Source organism: Cervus canadensis, chromosome 12 (genome assembly GCF_019320065.1).
Source record: "Cervus canadensis isolate Bull #8, Minnesota chromosome 12, ASM1932006v1, whole genome shotgun sequence".
NCBI lineage: Eukaryota > Metazoa > Chordata > Mammalia > Artiodactyla > Cervidae > Cervus > Cervus canadensis.
In genome coordinates this window covers 72,690,448-72,697,845 of record NC_057397.1, presented here as the reverse complement: position 1 = coordinate 72,697,845, position 7,398 = coordinate 72,690,448, and the positions used below count along the sequence as shown (strand labels likewise).

General features: G+C 46.9%; 1 long non-coding RNA gene across 1 annotated transcript; it reads right to left on the bottom strand.

Moving 5' to 3' along the window:
* Positions 1-242: 242 nt before the first annotated feature.
* LOC122450809 lies at positions 243-1,544 on the bottom strand. Its single transcript, XR_006272232.1, has 2 exons — positions 1,197-1,544; positions 243-446 (listed from the first exon to the last, which is right to left on the bottom strand). It is a non-coding gene; the product is annotated as an uncharacterized LOC122450809 (long non-coding RNA).
* Between the last annotated feature and the right edge of the window lie 5,854 nt (positions 1,545-7,398).

Sequence of the window (7,398 nt, the reverse complement as noted above, 5' to 3'; positions counted from 1 at the left end):
TTTATTTTTCAGTGCATCATTTTTTACAGGGAGCATACCAGTAGAAGGATATTCTCCACGCTTCAGTAGTGCCTTCAAGAGGGCGGGGCTGGGCAGAGTTGGGGGGCTTCACCCCCTGAAGAACGCCCAGCCCCCTATAAACTGCTTCAAGCTCACTTACTTTCCTTTCACAGAATCCTCAGGTACCTGTTCACAGGATCTGTGGGAGTTCACGAGGGGAAAGAGCACAGAGAATAGGAACATACTGCTCTCTGATTTTACATAAACCTGGCCAACCCGAAAGGAACACCAACAGATGACGCGATTAGGAGTTCGGCTCAGTCTTGATTCATTGGATCTGGCCTGAATTTCTCAGTCGTTTGACGTTCAGATGTTTCCCTTCAGATGAGAGCCCTTCCTCCTCTCCTGCTGCACTTGCTTCTTCTTCCCGATAGTAACCTGCCTTGCTTGAGTAGAAGAAAAGATCGCGTGAGGACAGATGTTTCTTTCAGTTCCTTTTTATTCTCAGGAAGATCTCTAACCTAGTACTCATTTTCTTGGAGGGGAAAACAGATCAAGGTCCCATCTTGACGTAGGTCCACCCACAGCCACTGTTTCCTATACAAGATCTTGCCAATTCTTTGCCAATCTTTGAAATTCATCATCGAACAGTCATGCTTGGCGGCTTCACGTGCCTGCCAGAGCCTGGTGCAGACGCGTCTCTCCCCTCCCGGCCAGTTTTGTCAGGCCCTGCAGAGTGAGACCCGCGCTTCTGGGCGATGCACGGTAGCACCCGAGCACCTTGGCAGTGGTGCCTAAGTACAAGATTACTAATGCAAGGAAAGAAGTGAAGCTTAAGAAACTTCCACTGAAATGTTGTAAAGTAATTAGCCTCCAACTAAAAAAAAAAAAAAAAAAAGAAACACCAATAATTCCAGTGATTCATAGGATGACATCATTTAACTGTACAGTCTCAGACTCAAATCCTGTATTTCTCCTGAACTTGCAAATGATCACCCTGCCCTTTATTTCATAGGATTAAAGTCAAGAGTTCTTGAAGCATGATACTGACTCTGAAAGTCCAAGTCACCTCGACTCATGGCCAGAACTGTGTTTTTTATTTTCTGAACTGAAACCTAAAAATAATGACTGACAATCTCTGTGTCTTAAAGATTATGAAAATATCTGCCTAAGAACAGCAGGAATTTGTCCCTTACCCATTTGACGTCTCGCGATGTTAGGACAACCAGCAAAACTAGTAGAACACTCGTCTTGAAGATGACACATTTGCTTAATGTGAAACATTATGTTTTAGAGAGCATTCTTTGGTATGAAAGGGATGGCAGCAGCATTAGCCACGTAGAAAGCCACGCGCACGGGACACAAAGCCACGCGCACGGGACGCGTGCAGACTGCTCCGCAGTGTGACGTTTCCCTTCGGGTTCGCGATCAACACTGTCCTCACCTGGCAGTCTGCACAGCGGGCTCGGAAAGGACGAGGAAGGAACGCGTGGGCGGTGGGCATGTGAGGCCAGCACGATTCCACTGCCTGAGACCTCCCGCCAGCTTTGCTCCTTGGGCGTCTGCCTCTGCAAAGGGAGGCTTCCGTAACTGAGTTCCCGCTTTGCTAAAGAGAGTCTGTTGCGCTCCATTGACCTGTGAACCCCTTAAAGTCGGTGACCGCCCTTTCTTAATTTTTTGCATCTTTCAATTCCTGCTTTGCACCTGGTACAAAATAAACTGGTGACCCCTGTAGAGCCCCCCTGGATTCTCTGGAGGGGCTGTTTGGCGTCTCTTTACAGTGTGGGGCTTCCGACGTTTCAGTCATTCTGTGTTGTGGATTTCTTCTCTAAAAGTGAGAATCCAGACTTAAGTGCAGGCTGTGTAAAGCATTTTAAAGTTTCCTTGCCATGTTCTTACTACGGTTGATTTTCTTAGAATCTAAGCTCAGAACAAAAGGAGTGTGTGTGTGTGTGTGTGTGTGTGTGTGTGTGTGTGTGTGTTGTGGGGGTGAGGGCAGAGGTCGGTGGGGAGCATCAACCTGGGAGATTGGAGCAAAGCCCCTTGGGCTCAGGATTTTCTATGAGCGCTTTCTGCCAGCGAACGGTCCCGGGAGGCCTCTGTCCAGATGCGCAGCTTGTCCTTCGTGCTTCTTATTTAAAGCATAGGAACTTTCATATTGACGTTGTTTATCCAAAGTCTGAATTCAGAGGGTGAATTTCTTACCCCTTCCTTGCTATAGATGGTTTAAATAAAAAGAAAAAAAAAAAGACTTTTTTTTTTTTTTTTAATTTAAGGTTTTGTGTGTGTTGAGGTTTGCACCAACAGCACCTTAATCCTTTCCCACGGGCCGCGATCCCGCCTGTCTCCCCTCCTTCCTCTGGGCAATTTGGCTGCTCCAGCGTCTTCCAGCTCGTCCAAGCTTTACATCAGCCCGTTACAGAAGCCCCACCGCCCACATTAGAGGGACCTCATTTCAGGTCTTCGGCCCCACAGCTGTGGCATAAGCGCGGGCCGTCAGACGGGCAGAGCGCCTGCCCGCTGCCCCCTGCGCTTGCCCCGTCTGCAGCGGTGACTGGCGCGGGCCCAAGACTCCCGTCTGCTAGACGTGGCAGTGCACCGAGGTCGGGACCTGCTGCGTAAGCGGAATGTGCGCCTGCCTACCTAATGGTTTCGTGAGGAGCCAGATCCCTACCTCCTGCCTGAAGGCTGTCTAACACTTGACCTTGAATGCTGTCCCTTAGTCTCTCAGCACCAACACCCTGCAGAGCGTGGAGAAAGTGGGACAGGAGCGAGGGTGTTTGAAATCCGTCACAGTGGCCGGCATTCTCTCGGGCAGAATCACTCAGCGCTCCCTTATGTGTTTAATCCGTACAAGAAAACCGTGAAACCAATGTCATTGTACCCATTTCGTGGATGAAGAAACCGAGGCCTATCAAGAGCCCAGGCCGTAAGCGTGGAACCACAGCCAACCAGCACACAGTCAGTAATTACGGAAAATAGGATTTGAACTCCACGCTGCCAGACTTCAAAATTACTTATATGCTGGGAGGAATCTCAGAGGAGTTTTCCCACTTAGGGAACAGCATCTGAGAAGGGACAGACGAGAGGACTGAGCTTGCGGCATCATCGGCTGCCTGTTGATACGCGAGCCCAGGGGTGGCTCGGCGGGCAGTGGCCACGGTGGGTCTCCCTTGGGGCCCCACTAGGAGCAGGTCGTGCAAATATATGACCAGAGAGCCCCAGATCTGTTTGGGATGCTGGGGACTGTCTCCTTCGCTTCCCTTTCCTCACTGCGGATGAATAAACAGACAGGAAAGGACTTGCCCAGGAAGACTTGTCCCAGAGTGAGTTAGAGGCGGTGCCGGGTCTACCGCCCTGCACTCCAGGCCCCCAGCCGCTCCGGCTTCTCAAACTCTCTACCTTCTTAGATGGGCATCCTGGATGATTATTCTCAGTCCACATGGCAAAATCCATCCCTCGATGATACGCCAGCTTCCGACGACTGTAGAAGTGGATGGAGAGGAGCCTTGTGTTAATTTACTGATGGCTTCCTGGATGACTCAGACCTCTTGTACCCGGGAGTGCGTTAGTATATGCATGTGTCCCCCCAGTACACTCCATAGCACCCTCTCCGCCTCGTTACACACCTATCACACGTGTCCATGGCCCGGCAGCCGTCAGGACGGTAGCACGACCTCGTAACTCGCACGATTTAAAAATGCTCCACATTCCCTCTCAGCCTTCCTTTAACTTATTTCTTGAAATTGTAAGAATGTTTTCGTTATTCCAAAACAAATATAATGGAACAGAGCTCCAGCTTAGAGAGTTAATTATAGTTTTTCATTTCAAATTTACCTCTTCATAAGGTCACTCGCTGATTTAAGAACCGGCTTATCCCCAGTTGCCTACAGCTCATATTTCCTCCTGGCTTTCCAGGGCTCTGTTGACTCATAAAATCACTTTACTTTCCAGGGCCTCAGGTTTCTCATTTGTAAACCAGAGAGGCTAATAGAGACCAGCTTAGAGGCATTTTTGTGACAAGCAGTGAAAAATGCTGCTGCTGCTGCTGAGTCACTTCAGTCGTGTCCGACTCTGTGCGACCCCATAGACGGCAGCCCACCAGGCTCCCCCGTCCCTGGGATTCTCCAGGCAACAACACTGGAGTGGGTTGCCATTTCCTTCTCCAAGGCAGGAAAGTGAAAAGTGAAAGTGAAGTCACTCAGTCATGTCCTGCTATTAGCGACCCCATGGACTACAGCCCACCAGGCTCCTCCATCCATGGGATTTTCCAGGCAAGACACTGGAATGGGGTGCCATTGCCTTCTCCGAGTGAAAAATGAGAGCCAGCTAAATTGTGACTTTCTTGTACTCAAAAGAGAAAGCTTTTCAGAAAGGTCTAAGTGACTGTTGAGGCCAGCAAATCAACAGTTCATTTGATTCAATATCTTTTCCTTTTTTGTTTTGCAATTCTGTCATATAATTTAATATAAAAGGGGAAATAAACTTGTGACTTCTTAAGAGACATACAGGAAAACAGTTAACTTCCTTTGTTGAGTTCTGACCTGAAAAAGATCACATTAGGTAAAAGATCAAAAAATGATCAAAAATTTCACATTGTGCAGAATCTTCAGAACCTGTAAGGAAAGGAAAGGGAAATTGAATTATTAAGCTGGATAAAAAGACACTTGAAGGGTGGATACGACAAAACTTCCTGTATTTATTCTGTGCTTATTTCTTAGATAACACTTCTTTTGTTGTTACTGTTATTTTTGTTTCTGTGTAGCAAAATTATTATAATCTAGTGGTGGTGTGTATGTGTAGGGAATGTTACATATTAGATTTGGGTTTTTTTTTTACATATTAGATTTGAAAGGATTAATGAATTCTTCGAAACACCCTCTTCTTTGCTAAATCATATTGACAGAGATTAAAGGTGCTTTGTGTTCAAAATAACTCCTCCAGGAAGTAGTCACAGACACATCCATCTAGTATTACTTTTTCTGCCACCTTAGCGCCTCTTTTGTGGCTGTATTCCTGCCGTCTCCTCATTCATTTACAGCGTTGCTTTGCAGGCTGTGCCCCTAACAGAATGGGGGTCTTTGAGTGCTTTTTCCTGGGTAATCTCACTGTCAGCATTATACCAGCTATAGAATGGATGCTCAGGAAAAAAAAAAAAGCTTGTTGATTGAATTAATGAATTGGTGAATGAGTGAATGGAGAATACCAAACTAGAAATATGTAACTGACCAGGAGAAGTGTTTGACATTTGAAAACTAAAGATGTTTCTGGTGTAACCAGGGAAAAGAAATGACCAGTGAGATAATTGTGGGCCTGATGGACGTGCCTTCAAGCAGTGCTTCTCAAATGTCAATGCAAAGGTGAATTGCCTGGGAATCTCGTTTAGATACAGATTCTGATTCTTACATCTGGGTTGCGGCCTGGGATTCTGCAAGGCTAATAACTTCTTAGGTGCTACTGGTCTACTGTCTGAATATCAAGGCTTCCAGGGCCTGGCTTGGCAAAATGATGGGCCACCCTTGAGAGAGGTCGACACTGGGCCCAGAGTTCACAGGGTTCTGCTTGTGGACTTACAGTGGGTTCTTGTTCTCTGTGGTAGCTGCATTCTATAAAGTCACTGAATACTGAATTAGCAAATACTGAGCTATTGACGCTGAGGGAAACACAGAACTAGGTCTCTGTGAGCCCCTGGTCACAACATTTTTGCCAACTAATCAATACACAATCTTGTTTTATATGTGTTTCTTTTTTTTTGGCTTCCCTGGTGGCTCAGTGGTAAAGAATTCACCTGCCAATGCAGGGGCCGCAGGAGATGTGGGTTTGATCCCTGGGTCGGAAAGATCCCCTGGAGAAGGACATGGCAACACACTCCAGGATTCTTGCTGGGAAATCCCACCGACAGAGGAGCCTGGTGGGCTACAGTCCACGGGGTCGAAAAGTGCCGGTTATGATGAAAGTGTTTGAGCACAAATGTGTTTTTCTACCGGCACTTCATTAAAGATGTATTATTGATTCATTAGCATTAAAGTCCTGAGTCACACCATGACTCGTCTCTGAATGAAGCTTATCCAACATTTGTGCTTTCTCTGTGAGATATGTCACAACCTTCTTGCACTCAGGGAAACTTCACACAGTATTATGCTTGGAGGCCATTATAAACAGCAACATCACCCCCAAAGCCCCAAAATGTGCAAAATGTGTCACTGAATACGCTTCAAAAAAAAAAAAACAACGTGCTGCAGTCTGAGAGCTGGAACAGGAAGGCAGAACACCGCCTGGTTTGACCTCAGCTGGGATCTTGTAAACGGGCAGCCGGTGTGTTTCACCTCTTTGCACGTGACGGCCACGACCGTGAAACTGCCATCAGTATTGATCTGAGGGGCTACACATAAATTTTGGTGGGTAGGTGAAGCACGATTATGGACTGAGAGTGATGAGGACTGACGGTGTAATATGCAGGTGTGTGATGCACCAGAGGAGACCTGAAAGCTGCAGAAACTTCAGCAGAACAGCAGCAGCACATGTCAGGACGCGATGATAAAATAACTGGATTCTTCTGGGAAACTGCCAAGAGAGCCTGTGGGTCTCACCGGCCAGCAGGCAGGGGCCACCGTGACATCCCAGAAGAGGGCGAAGCTTGTGAGTCCCAAGACAAGGCAGCAGGTGCAGCGCTAGCGTGGTTCAGACTTCAGTGGGGAATGAAGGCCCCGCGATTGGACAGGACCCCGGGGCTGCCCATGCGGTCATCAGTTACAGACGTGTCTCCCAGCCAGCATTCCTCAAACCTTCCCACCCGAGTTCCTCTAACGGCAGAGGAGAGTCAAAATGTATTCCCAATTAAGCAGAGGCGGCGTATATAGATACAGTGGAATATTATTCAGCTATGAAAAAGAATGAAATACCGTCATTTGTGTCAGCATTGGGTGGACCTTGAGAATATTGTGCTTAGTGAAATGTCAAAGACAAATAATAGACGATATCAGATATGTAGCATCTAAAAACTAATATAAATGAGTACATATGCAAAGCAGAAACAAGCTCACAGAAATAGAATCGAACTTCTGGTTGACAAAGGGGAGAGGGAAGGGGTGGAGGTACAAACTAAAGCATGAGATTAAAAGATACAAACTGCTATATGTATTAAATACCTAAACAGCGAGAGCATACTGCATGCTACAGGCTATCGGAGCCCTTATCCTGTAATAACCTATATAATCTGGAATATAATCTGCAAAAATACTGGCTCACTATGTTGTACATCTGAAACTAACACAATACTGTAAATCAACTATCAGTCCAGTTCAGTTCAGTTGCTCAGTCGTGTCTGATTCTTTGTAACCCCATGATCTGCAGCGCACCAGGCCTCCCTGTCCATCACCAGCTCCCGGAATTCACCCA